The sequence below is a fragment of the Oryctolagus cuniculus genome, chromosome 16, assembly GCF_051225735.1.
Source record: "Oryctolagus cuniculus isolate XC-2025 breed Fujian yellow rabbit chromosome 16, ASM5122573v1, whole genome shotgun sequence".
Taxonomy (NCBI): Eukaryota; Metazoa; Chordata; class Mammalia; order Lagomorpha; family Leporidae; genus Oryctolagus; species Oryctolagus cuniculus.
In genome coordinates, this window is record NC_142882.1 from 76014050 (window position 1) to 76027443 (window position 13394).

General features: G+C 41.2%; 1 long non-coding RNA gene across 6 annotated transcripts in view; it reads right to left on the reverse strand.

Moving 5' to 3' along the window:
• The window catches only part of LOC103349505 (uncharacterized), a 36108-nt gene that overhangs the window by 22202 nt on the left and 512 nt on the right, over window positions 1-13394 (reverse strand). For 4 of the 6 annotated variants that reach the window (XR_016222763.1, XR_011383202.2, XR_016222762.1 and 1 more), the window contains exon 2: window positions 12888-12988. This is a non-coding gene — a long non-coding RNA (uncharacterized LOC103349505). Of the gene's footprint in view, window positions 1-7210; window positions 7384-10580; window positions 11901-12887; window positions 12989-13394 lie in introns of those variants that run through there. The other 2 variants (XR_016222765.1, XR_016222764.1) reach the window with 2 other exon arrangements.

Genomic DNA, 13394 nt, shown 5'->3' on the forward strand with positions numbered 1-13394 from the left:
TATTCTATATAACAGAAAATGACAGGGTGTGACTGAACAAGCCTTCCTATGGCCAGTCATTAAAGACTTGTGTTTTAATTCAGAAGACATTTATTTTGTTCTAATTACATTACTTACAAAACTTTGACAGAATATTAGACAAGTACCAGGAAAGAAAAAAAACTACTATAATTAATGTTAATAAAATGTTAATTAATGCAGCCTATAAAACAGCTTACCTAAATTTTAAAAGGGTTTTATGATCAACAAATATTGCTGCAACAGCTGAAAATCCACATAAAAAAGAATGGCAATGGATCTGTATCACAACACATACAAAAACAACTCAAAGCAGATCATAGACCTAGATTCAGAAAAATCTTCATGACCTTGGATGAGGCAATGGTTTTAAGAGTGACCCAAGAGCACAACTGACAAAAGAAAAATTAGATAAAACAGACTTCATCAAAATTAAAAACTTGTTTCCTTCAATGGACACCATCAAGAAAGTGAAAAGACAACCCACAGAACGGGAGACATAATTATACACTTGATAAGGGACTTCTACAAAGGATAGGTACTTAGCTCTTTTTAATGTTTACGTATTTTTATGTATTGGAAGGCAGAGAAACAGAAAGGGAAAGGGGGAGGAAAGGAGAGAGAGCATGAGCTTCCACCTGCTGGTTCACTCCCCAAATGCCCTCAACAGCCAGGGCTGGGTCAGGCCAAAGTCAGGAGCCAGGTGTTCCATCCAGGTCTCCTAAATGGATGGCAGAAACCCAAATACTTGGTCCATCATCCGCTGCTTCCCAAGCACGTTAGCAGGAAGCTGCATTGAAAGCAGAGGAAGGCCTAGATCCCCGGCACTCAGATAGGATGTGGGACTCAAAAGAGGTAGCTTAACCTGTTACACCATAACACCTGCTCTATAAAGAGCTCTTCTAACTCAACAATAAAATGACAATTCAATTTAAAAAGGATCAACTTATTTTATTCCTAAGAAGATACACAAATGTCCTAAACACATAAAGAGATAAGCAACATCATTAGTCATTAGGGAATGCAAATCAACTATCAAAAAACACCATTTCACTTCCAGCAGGATGGCTAATGAAAAGAAAGTAGCAAGTACTGGTGAGGATGTGGAGAAACTGGAATGCTCAGACACTGCTGAGGGAGGTATAAATTGTGTAGCACTTGGAAAACAGTTTGGCAATTTCTCAAAAAGTTAAACATGAGAGTTACCATAAAGCAGCCATTCTACTCCTACTGGGCCACCTCAGAGTTACATGGTAAGAGAAATGGAAACATATGTCCATATAAATTCATAACAGACACTACCCAAAATGTGCATCAACTAATGACCAAATAACAAAATGCAGTATGCATATATAACTGCATACTCTTCAATCATAAAATGGAATGAAGTATTGATATATGCTACAATGTGGATGAAAACATTATGCTTAGGAAAATACACACGGAAAGGCCACATACTATATGATTCATTGCTATGGAACATACAGATTGGGCAAATCTATGGAGACAGAAAGAAATTAGTGGTTGGCCAGGCCTGTGGATGAGGAGAATTGGGGTGTGACTGCTAATGAGTAGTGGGCTTCCTTCTGGAGTGATGGAAATATTCTGGAATTAGTGATTGGCAGTGGCTAAAGTAAATATGCTGAAAGCCAGAGAGGTGCACACTTTCAAATGGTGGATTTTATGGCATGTGTGGTAGGTATTTGGACTCTCCATGCTTTAAGGTAAAGAAACCATGGGTCCAAAAAGGTGAGGACTTTAATAAGATTGAAGGGAAGTAGTATGGTGCATAGTTTAGACCCATGGTTCTCAAAATCGCCCACAGGTCAGCATCATCAGTGGCATCTGCAAACTTGTTAGAGCTGTGCATTCTCAGGTTACAGGGCATCCTCCTGTAAGTTAGAACCCTGGGGGGCAGTACTCATCCCTGAGTTTTAACACACTCTGCAGGTGAAGCTGGGGCAGGCACAGGTTGGAGAGCCACTGGATTAGTTACAACTTCAAAAGCCCAGTTGTTCTTCTGCTCACTAGATCATCAACATCAGGCAGATTTCTTGACCTTTCTGGGGCTCAAAGTATTCATCTGGAAAAACGGGTCCTCAAGAGGTTATTATGAGGATTAAATGTTTGGACCCAGGCAATGTGCTTGGTAGAGGGCTGGTCACTTAATGGGGACACAGTAAGTGTCTGCCTTTATTATGCAACAGCCCTGAGCAGATCTGGAAAGAAAATGAAGGCCCCCTAACTCAGTAGACTGTCAGCGGCCTATGCAAGCTTGCATTTCTAGCAGCCACATTAAAAAAGAAGAGTAACTAGTTTTATTTATTTATTTATTTATTTATTTGACAGGCAGAGTGGACAGTGAGAGAGAGAGAGACAGAGAGAAAGGTCTTCCTTTGCCGTTGGTTCACCCTCCAATGGCCGCCAAGGCCAGCGCGCTGCGGCCGGCGTACCGCGCTGATCCGACGGCAGGAGCCAGGTGCTTCTCCTGGTCTCCCATGGGGTGCAGGGCCCAAGCACTTGGGTCATCCTCCACTGCACTCCCTGGCCACAGCAGAGAGCTGGCCTGGAAGAGGGGCAACCCGGACAGAATCCGGTGCCCCGACCAGGACTAGAACCCGGTGTGCCGGCTCCGCAAGGTGGAGGATTAGCCTAGTGAGCCACAGTGCCGGCCAAGTAACTAGTTTTAATAATGTATTTTATTTAACCCAATGCATGAAGGATATTATTTTAGCATGCAATGGATATTTTTTGAGACAGTGTACACTTTTTTATACTAAGCCACCAAAATCCTGTGTAATTTATATAGAGTACATCTCAATGTGCAATAGCCGCCTTTCAACTGCTCAGTAGGAACTGAAATGTGGCAAGTGGCTCTCCTATTAGAGAACCTAGTTTCAGCTCCAAGGCTGTGCACACTCAGGGATGTCGTCTCTGTCTAAGGACTTTCAAAGCAAAAAGCCAGATGGGAACGGGTCATGAGGCACCATTTCCTGACCACGTCCAACCTGAACAAGGATGCTGAGTCACCGCTGCCCTGCATCCTCAGCCACACATTGCTACAAGATGAAGAAGTGTTACATCTATTGGGCCTGGAAACCGTGCTTAGCGCCTATCAGGTGCTGAACACATGTTTTCTAATAAATGAATGAACATTAACAGGGTTTTCCAACTTAACCTTTAATTTTATAACCATCTTTTCCAATATCTGAAAACATCTCATAATCTCTTGATATTATCTGTATTTCTCACAAGTGGCTCCATTTTTGTCTTCTCAATTGACGGTTTCCTAGTAACCTTCAGATTTTTACCAAACCTTTGGTAAAGATTAGACTTGCTAGAACATGAACCCTTAACTGAATGCCAGATATGTAGGGGTTTATTTTCTTTGACAGAATGCAAATTTCATAGATACACAGATACCAAAGATCACAAGTTTAATTTTGTTTGGATTTTTTAATTGTTGGGCTAAGAAAAAATAGCAGTATTAAGAGTTCTAATTTTTATGATTCTTCCTGAATTCTCCATTGCAGAAGCTACAGGATGTATTTACACAGCAAGGACACACTGCTGGATCACACCGAGGTTATTAAAACTTACCACCTGGGGCTGGTTATGTGACACAGCAGGTTAAGCTGCCCCATGCGATGCTGGCATCTCCTATTGGAGTGCCAGTTCAAGTCCTGGCTGCTCTGCTTCGGATCCAACTCCCTACTAACGTGCCTGGGAGGGCAATAGAGGGTGGCTCAAGTGACTGGGCCCCTGCCATCCATGTGGAGACCCAGATGGAGTTCTAAGCTCCTGGCTTCAGCCTGGCCCAGCCATTTGTAGAGTGAACTACCAGACAGAAGATATCTCTGTCTCTCCTTCTCTGTCACTCTGCCTTTCAAATAAATCAATCTTAAGAAAAAAAAAATCTCACCACCTGAGCAATTTGAAGGGGCACCCAGAAATACCTCCTGATGTATGGGTGTGTGGCTGAGTGGTTTCCCACGGAGGCTGACACCTGCCATGAATTAACTTCTTCACTGAGCTCCTAGGATTCTTGCAGCAAGACGTTGTGGGGTAATTTAGGAACAACAACAACAAAAAAAATGAGGTCCTAGGAACAGCCTGAGAGGCCTCTCTGGTCTCCACCCTCACTCCCCTCCAGCCATACTGGCCTCCTTCCTGTCACTCAAACACGCCAGGTTTGCTCCAACAGCCACGCTGTGCCTCACAGGCTCTCCTCTTCTGGAATGTTCTTCCCCCAATAATTTCCCCCTTTCACCCACTTCCAAGTTTTGCACAAATGCCTCTCCTCCCTGAGTCCTTCCCCTATCCTTTTCCCCTCTTAGCACCCAGCACCTCTTAAGATGGGGCCTACTCTGTGCATGAGTGTTCCTCCCGCTAGATTGTAAGCCTCCACGTCTGCTTCACTGATGGGCTCCATCCTAGAGCAGTGGCTGGCAGACGGTAGACACCTGAGTAAATGGAGTCATTTGCTCATAGACTGGGTTCTTTACTGTCTTCCTTTTCCCTCTTTCTTTTTAGCCTGCTCCAGTCTTGAGACTGACTGGGAGGTGGGAAGCGCATGTGAGAAACTGAATTCTCCCAAACCTGTTGGTTGGGCTTGCTTAGTGAAGTATCCTGCCTCTGGAATTTATTCCTCTGGGCAGGTTGCCAGAGCCCGAATTTGTTGTCTTTGGGATATGATGCAAGATTTGGTTTTTTTATTTTGGGGGGCGTGTTTCCATTTGGGTTGATTTATTGTTTTGTCTGGGCTTTTATTCCTGTGTTGGGTTTTATTTGTCTGGGTTGATCAAGCAATTTAGCAACTATTCTTCACAGAGCTGTGGACTAGTAGAAATCAGAGCTGGAAAAGACCTTGTGGTTGATCCACGCCATCCCCTCCCCATTACGGCCTTGCTCTCTGCAATGCACGCTCCACAGCTTTATTCAACAAGGTTTTAAATGTCCTCAAAGATTCCTTTGGGCGCCCACGCAACTAACCTAATACTCCTGTCCATTAGCAAGAATTCCTGATGTTTTGTCTAAACTTTCCTGTTCAGATTTTCATTTTATTTCTCCTATTCACAGTCCAAGGCAGCAAGCCCCCTTCTCTTCTGCGATTTTCTACCTTTCAAAGAGATGTGGTCTTACATTTCTGCTCTATCTGTTCTTTAGCCAAACTATACATGTGTTCCTACCTTACACTTTCTTCATTCTCTTTGTTGAACTTTTATTTCAGTAATTTAATTCCTTCCAATGCTTCCCCTTGACTGGCAATATGTGTAGTTTCACTAGTCTCCCATGAAAGGACCCTAACACAAATCTTTTCCTTCTGAAACTTTAAGAAAAAGTATTGCAAATATATGCAATTTGCTGCCGTAGCCAACCTCAGGGGATTTATTTTATTCATCAGAACATTAAGTTCTGTGTGATACTGTTGACTTGACTTTAAAATTTTCATGGTAATTATGTAATATCAGAAATCTCACTCAAGCCCTCTGCATCTCTGTGCTTATACTTGCAAAAGGAGAGAACAACACCTGCTTCAGCCTCCTTTGCTGCAATCTCATGAAAAATAAATGTTCTTCCAGGGCTAGGAGATCTTTCAAGGATAAAAACAGCTCACTTCCCAGTTTTCCAAGAGAGGCACACAGGGTAAATTATTCACCATACTACAAGGTTTACCTGACAGTCTTTCTTTCTGGTTTTAGTAATTTATGCTAACTCAACACATCTCGATCTGTAGTGAAAGGCAAATTTGAAAAATTCCCAGATGCCATGGACTGACTTTTATAAAATACAAATGACAGAGTTGGAAGAAGTGAGTCAGAGGATTTAAGAGTTAAAATATCTGTCCATTCTTTCTGTGGCTATCTTGGACAGACACCAACTAGCCTGTGGATTCTACCCTAGATAGCCTTGTGCTAGATAAACGTGTTTATTCAGATACTTTCTAAGATAAATCTTTCCCATGTAAAGATTCCCATTAGACTTCCTTTTAGTTTTCCCTTAGTCTCCTACTTCAATCCAAAATCAGTTTTAAAAAGTAGATAGCCAATAGCCATTCCCCCCAAAACACTTGATAACATACTTCTCATTTATACTCACTTTTTTCCAAGTGTGGCGATCTGAATTTATCTTACAAAATCAAATCTGAATGAAAAATCATTTAAGACAAGAAGAAAATGTTTCACGGAGTCTACACAGGCTCATGAGTTACAGAATGATCTCCTGGTCACAAAGATGCCAGGAGCTCCACTTCTCAAACCATCATTAGTCTCCTGCATCCAAGGTCGGGGCCAGGCAGGGGGAGAAACTCACTAATCCAAGGAAGGCAAAAAACACCCCAGCACCTATTCCACCCCACCTGGCCCTCTGCCATCAACCTGCACTTTTTGGATTTAAAACAGATTATATATCAGCAATAACTGAAGTAGTTATTACATAAGCTGGTTATAGGATGCCATGTGCTTTTAACTAGCATCTTTTATAGTTTGAGGAGAAGAAAAAATTTAAGTTTCAGCCCTCTTTTCTGAAATAGGCTTCTCTTATTTTTAGTGGGGTTTAATTACTTTGAGAGGGAATTAAATAAAAATATACTGAAATTTCATTTTTCCAGGGAATTAAAAAAATAAAGTTTATGGTAAAACATGAAATGTGGGGAAATATTAAATTCAGTAAACTGCACAAATGTAACACATAAGTTACACGTTAGGCTTTTTATGATCTAAAAGTCTATTCCAAGAAAAAGAAAAATTGAAATTTGAAGACTTAAGAGCTTGTTTGAAAAAATAGTAGAAATAAGTTCCAGCTGGTGTGAGAACATAGAGAAAGGCCCAGCTCTGAGTGGTGGTACAACAGGGTGGCACCAGGGTAAATAATAGCACAGAATGAGTGAGGTGCTGGTTGGGGAAAATTTTAAATGCAGAGCATTTTACACTGTTCTTTTAAGGGATTTTTTCCAAAAGTATGAAAACATATCTCTGTGCCCATGGCAGAGAAAATGCATCTTAACAATAGATCAGATGAAGTTTTTCTCTACGCCATTTTCCAAGGGCACGCTCATGGCCAGTGTGGATTAATCATTAATGAATTTAATAAAGTGAACAGATTATTAGCTCCTAAAGCTAGTTATTTTGTTTTATAAATGTTTCAATATGCCAGATGTTTCATAAAAATAATTTTTGATTATTTAACATGATTTATGAAGCTAGAATGCTCAACTTTTATTTCTGTGTTAAAATTTAAGTGTTAAAAACCGTTAACAGACAAACAGAATTTACAGTTCAGTTAGCAGTCACTGAATGTGAAAAGAGTTCTTAAAATGCTCCTCTTCAAAACCATTCTGGTTCCCATAGAAACCAATGTGAGATCCTGGAAAACAAGGTAAGTTCTAAAATAATCACCATTATAAATACCCATTATATAAATGTAAATACAGGCAATTGAAATGATTTAGATGATTTTGAAATTGCATATCATTTCCCAAACCATAATGATTCCTTCAGAATAGTTCTTGTCTGTCATATAAATACAGCATTTACAAAATTTTAAAAATTCTTATGATTTACTTGTGAGACCATAATCGCCTTTTCAAACAAGTCTTGGGCATGCAAATATCGATTTTTGAACATGTATTCTGGTGCAAGATGAGTCCTTTTTGGCTGGGCTTTTACTTTGTGGTAGAGTAAGTACTTCTTATTAGCATTTGACATTTATAGTACTGTTTCTTTATTTGCTATTAATTGCTGCACACTGAGATCTAGATATTTCAGAGAGTTATTTTAAAATTATGATTTTCACATGTTAGTTGTCCAAGAATTTTTGTCATGAGAAAAGTGCCAAAAAGGCTTCCTCTACTGAGATTGTAATGCTTCCCAAAGTTCAGACTCAACCACTGGTATGGAGTGCTCATTATATTAATGAAGATGTAAGTGTGAGACATTCAGATAGGAAAGAGCAGCTAAACTTCTCAAAGGAGTCAGAACACTTAGAGGAAAGGCTCCAATGGCGAGAGGCAAACATTTCTATTTAGTGTGGTTGCAAAAGGAGTCACAACAAGTCACACTCATCACACAGTATTGTTAACCTGGATCAATCTTCTTTTACTTTGATTTCATCCAAACACTTGCTTTTTAATGTGGCCTCCAGCCCAGCAACATCAGTGTCACCCAGAAGCTTGTTAAAAACAGAATCTCAGGCTTCACAAAGATTTGACAGCATCAGAATCTGATTTTTAACAAAATCAGAAGAGATTCACAAGCATATTAAGGTTTAGAAGTATACCCACCCCAAATATTCACTCCAGAAAAATTATGTAAGTTTTATTCCAAATGAACTGATGTAAACTCTCAGAACCCACCAGGGTAGAAACCATAACAGGGAAAGAAAGGACCATATCTGCATGTGGTATCTGCACAGTGTCTTGCTTAAGGCAGAATCTATAAGCATTGTTAAATAATTTTGGGGAAAGAAGATGAAAATATTATTTTATTTCCAAACTGATGTTTTATGTTTTTAAAAGAAAATGGTTATACATTTTAACTGCCCCCTCCATAAACCAAACCATTAAACATATTATACACAGAAATCAACCTCATGTGAATTAAAGGTTTAAATTTAAGGCCTGATACTAAAACTTCTAGAGGAAAAAGCTTCAATGACATTGGTCTAGGCAATAGTTTTTTGGATATGACTCCAAAAATACAGTCAACAAAAATAGACAATTGGGACTATACCAAACTCAGAAGCTCTAGCAAGGGAAATAAAAGCATGAAAAGGAAGACTGTGGAATGGGAGAAAATATTTGTAAATCATGTATTTTGTAAGGGATCACTATCCAACATGTTAGGAGACTGGCACAGTTTTATCTATGGGGTGATCTACACCCTGATTTACATCCTAGGCTCTAGCCCCTGCCACCATTACTGAAAGCCAGGTGGTCACGTGGCCCAACCACTGGTGTCAGCCCCACCCCCATCCTAATGGGCTTCCCTGCTCCTGCTTCCCTGCCTGCCCTCGGGCAAAGTTTTAAAAGGACCTGTTCCTGAACACGTGGCTCTCTCTTGGCTTCTCTTCACTCCTGCTCACTCTCTCTAGCCTCCTCTCCTCTCTCCTCTTTCTCTCTTACTCTCCTTCCCTCTTCGCTCCTTCCCTCTGGTGTGCTGGGTTTTCCCCAATGAACCCTCTCCCTTACTCCGGTGTTCGGTGTGCTTTGTGACGGCTAACAGAAATATATAACACAACGTAAAAAAGGAACTCCTGCAACTCAATAGTAAAATACTCAAGAACCCCCATTAAAAAATGAACAGATGACTTTAATAGATATTTCGCCAAAGAAGACACCCAAATAGTCAACATATGTATGAAAACATTTTCAACATTACTAACCATCATGGAAATACAGTTCAAAGTCATGATGATACTTCACACTGGTCAGAATGATTGTTTTTTCAAAAAGATAACAAGTACAGATGAGGATGTTGAGATATTAGAACCCCTAAACACTGTTAGTAGAAGTGTAGAATGGCAAAGCCTCTGTGGAAAACAGTATGGAGGTCCTTCAAAAAATTAAAAATAGAACTACCACATGATTCACTTATCCGACATCTAGATATATATCCAAAGGAACTAAAATCAGAATTCAAAGAAGATACCTGCATGCCCATCCTTGTTTATTGAAGCATTATTCACAATACCCGAGATACAGAAACAACCCAAATGTCCATTGACTGATAAATGGATAAAGAAAATGTGGGGGGTGTGTGTGTGTGTTTGTGTGTGTGTATGAATATTATTCAGCCTTTAAAAAAAAGGAAGTCCTACCATGTGTGATAACATGGAAGATTTTTTAAAAAAGGATATATATCTTTAGTTAGATGGGTAGCTATTTGAAAGGCAGAGAGAGAGAGAGAGAGAGAGAGAGAGAGAGGCTTCTACCTGAAGCTCACTCCCTGAATGGCCACACAGCCAAGTCTTGGCCAAGCTGAAGCTAGAAGCCAGGAACTCCAACCTGGCCTCCCACATGGAAGGCAGGGGTGCAAGCACTTGGGTCATCCTCTCCTGCCTCCCCAGGGACTTCATCAGGAAGCTAGATTGGAAGTGGAACAGCTGCAGCTCCAATTGGCACTCCAAAGTGGGATGCAGGCAACACAAGTGGTAGCTTAACCCAGTGTGCCACATTGGCCCTGAAGACATCATTCTAAGTGAAATTATCAGTCACAGGGCAACCACTGAGTGAGTCCATGTATATGAGGTTTCTAGAATAGTCCAACAGAAACAACAGAAACAGAGAACAGAATGGTGGTCATCAGGGGCTGTGGGTGTGAGAACTGGGAGTTGTTGTGCAGTAGGTATAAAGTTTCAGTTATATAGGATGAACACATTGTAGAAATCTGCTGTAAACATGGGAGCTATTGTTAACAATACTGTGTTGTACACTGAAAAATTTGTTAAGAGGGCAGATCTCCCATTAAATCTTCTTACTAAAAACACCCTCCACACATTTATCACAGTAGATTCAGAGCTAGCTCCAAGTGTCCAGAATCTGCCTGCATACTTAGTGTCCACTGTTTTTTTTTTTTTTTTTTAAGCTTTATTTATTTATTTGAAAGTCAGAGTTATACAGAGAGAGGAGAGGCAGAGAGAGAGAGGTCTTCCTTCTATCCGCTGTTTCACTCCCCAATTGGCCACAACGGCGGGAGCTGTGCTGATCCAAAGCCAGGAGTCAGGAACTTCTTCCAGGTCTCCCACGTGGGGGAAGAGACCCAAGGACTTGGGCCATCTTTTACTGCTTTCCCAGGTCATAGCAGAGAGCCGGATTAGAAGTGGAGCAGCAGGGACTCGAACTGGGGCCCATAAGGGATGATGGCAAAGCAGGCAGCAGCTTTACCTGCTACGCCACAGCACCACTGTTCTAAAGACCCTCAAGATCTGCTTCAGGGAAAAGGGAGTAAGCTTTAAAGGTCCAAAAGAGAATGACAATTTCAACAGGGAGCTATGGATTTCTGTGAAATAAGAGATTTCCTATATGGTTTGGTCTGTCCAATCTTTCAATAGTCCCATTTTCTTCTACTAGAGCTTCACTTAGATTTATCACAATTATTTGGACTTTTGATAATGGTTTTGCTAGCTGCCTAAAAATGAGGACATAGTAGGGAAAGGAGGTTCCTGAAATGTGCAGCAGCCCAACTTTGTGGCTACAACCTCATCTACAACTTGCCTGTGAACACTCAGCGAGAAGCTACAGCAAATGGCTGTTCTGGTTAGAAAAGGCGGAGTTCTAGAGTCCTGAGCACAGCAAATGTTCAGGACTTCTTGTGACAAACACTGAGCTGCTGGAAACAACAGTCCACTTTTCTTCTAGCTTTGAGGAGTTTACACATTGCGAAAGGGCAGGGCTGGCACTATCGTCCTCCTTTCTAATTCAAACTACATTACTCTGTGTCAGCTGCCAGGCACCCTGCCGAGTGTTTTATCTGCAGTAGCTCATTTAATTCTCCCAACAACCTAGTGAGGAAGGATATTTTTCTATTTTAAGTTCAAAGACACAAAAGGAAAAAAAAGGCACAAAGGAGAATTTCTTGGGATGTATACAACCAGTTAACAGCAGAGACTGAGTCTGACCTTAGGATTTCAATATTTTCTGCACCAAAATAAATTTATGCTGCTCGTCACGGGGCAGCATGTCCGAGAGAGCTCCTCAGGGCCAGCCTGGGGAGCTCAGGAGCTGAGTGGGATGATGAGTGTCGGCGGCAAAGGAACCACACCAGAGCCGGGAGATCAGCCGACACCCAGGGCGCAGCCGAGTTCTTGACTTTATTGGGAGGGGAAGAGCTTTTGTAGACACAGAAAGGGGGCTGTCCAGGCCACAAGGGAACTGAGCCAACCAGCTGAAAGGTAAGGCAGGACATGAGCCGGGCACGCCCTCAAGGGCCAATCACAACTGAGGACACATACTGTCCACGAATACGGAAGTCTCCTGTCAGGCTAGGTACCTCCCCCGGGGGCCATCTTAGATTGTTGGAAACGCTGAGTCACTGAGATGCGGAAGTGCAGCAAACTCGAGCAAAGGCTTAGCGGCCTTGTTGGAGCCCCCCACAAATTTATTTTTTAATTGCATTTTCCACGAACTTTTTGAAGTACCCTTTAATACATTGCTTTATATACTTCTTTTTCGTACTGATATACCTATATTTTCAGTAGTCTATACAAATCAAAATAGTTTTATAAGAGCTATTACTTTTTTAATGTTTATTTTCATATACTTGAAAGTCAGAGGCACAGAGAAAGAAAGGGAGAAAGGTAGAAAGAGAGAGAAAGAAGGAGAAAGAAAGTAAAGAAAAAGAAAGAAAGAAAGGAAAGAAAGGAAGGAAGAAAGGAAGAAAGGAAGGAAGGAAGGAAGGAAGGAAGAAAAGATCGATTAATCTATCAACTGATCAATCGAACTTACACCCACTGGTTCACTTCCCAAATGCCTCCAACAGACAGGGCTGGCCAAACCAAAGACAGGAGTCCAGGTGCCATCCAGGAATCCCGTGTGGGAGCAGGGACCCAAGTACTTGAGCCATCATCTGCTGCCCGCCAGGATGCATTAGCTGGAAGCTGGTTGGGAACCCGAGTACAGAAGACTAGAACCGCCACTGTGTTATGGGATGCAGGTGTCCCAATGAGCCCAATGAGCCACAATGTGCACCTCACCCCATCCCCGTCCTGCCACAGTGATATTACTTTTTAAAAATTACATCAAATTCTCTTTGTTGTCCAAATTTGTTCTCTATTTAGTTGTTCTGTTCTAGTACTCCCATACATTCTGTTCACTTCCTACACAACGTTAAGACGGAGATTCAAATGGGTTACCATGCTTCATTGTGACTCACCTGTTTACACGCCTCTGCATAGACTACGAGCTCCTGAGGAAAATGGCCTCGTCTATCATGTTTGATGCACAGGGTTTGGTAGACGCTATGAACTAGGGTTGCTGAATGGGGGAATGGATTTAAATATATAAAGACATGTGCAACAGATTTATGACAATACTAAATAACTTACATATATATCCCATAATAGCCACCTGTATCACATATCCATATATATTGCATACAGAGTCCCATGGAGTTTACTGCTATATTCAAATACTATTAAATAATTATTTTTTTAATTTTTAAATTTATAATTTTTTAGCATTTTGCCACATGCACTTCAAAAGCAGACATATACGCGCATCCATATATAAGCAAGTCTAAGGGATACATTGTGAACATAAAACATGTTACACATATCAGCTTTGACCTTGCATTGTTTTATAATAACCTGCAAACCAGAGTCGGTCACCCCTCCCCCCGCCGCCCAGCACCCAGACACTGCCTGGAGGAGGAGTTTGGAGT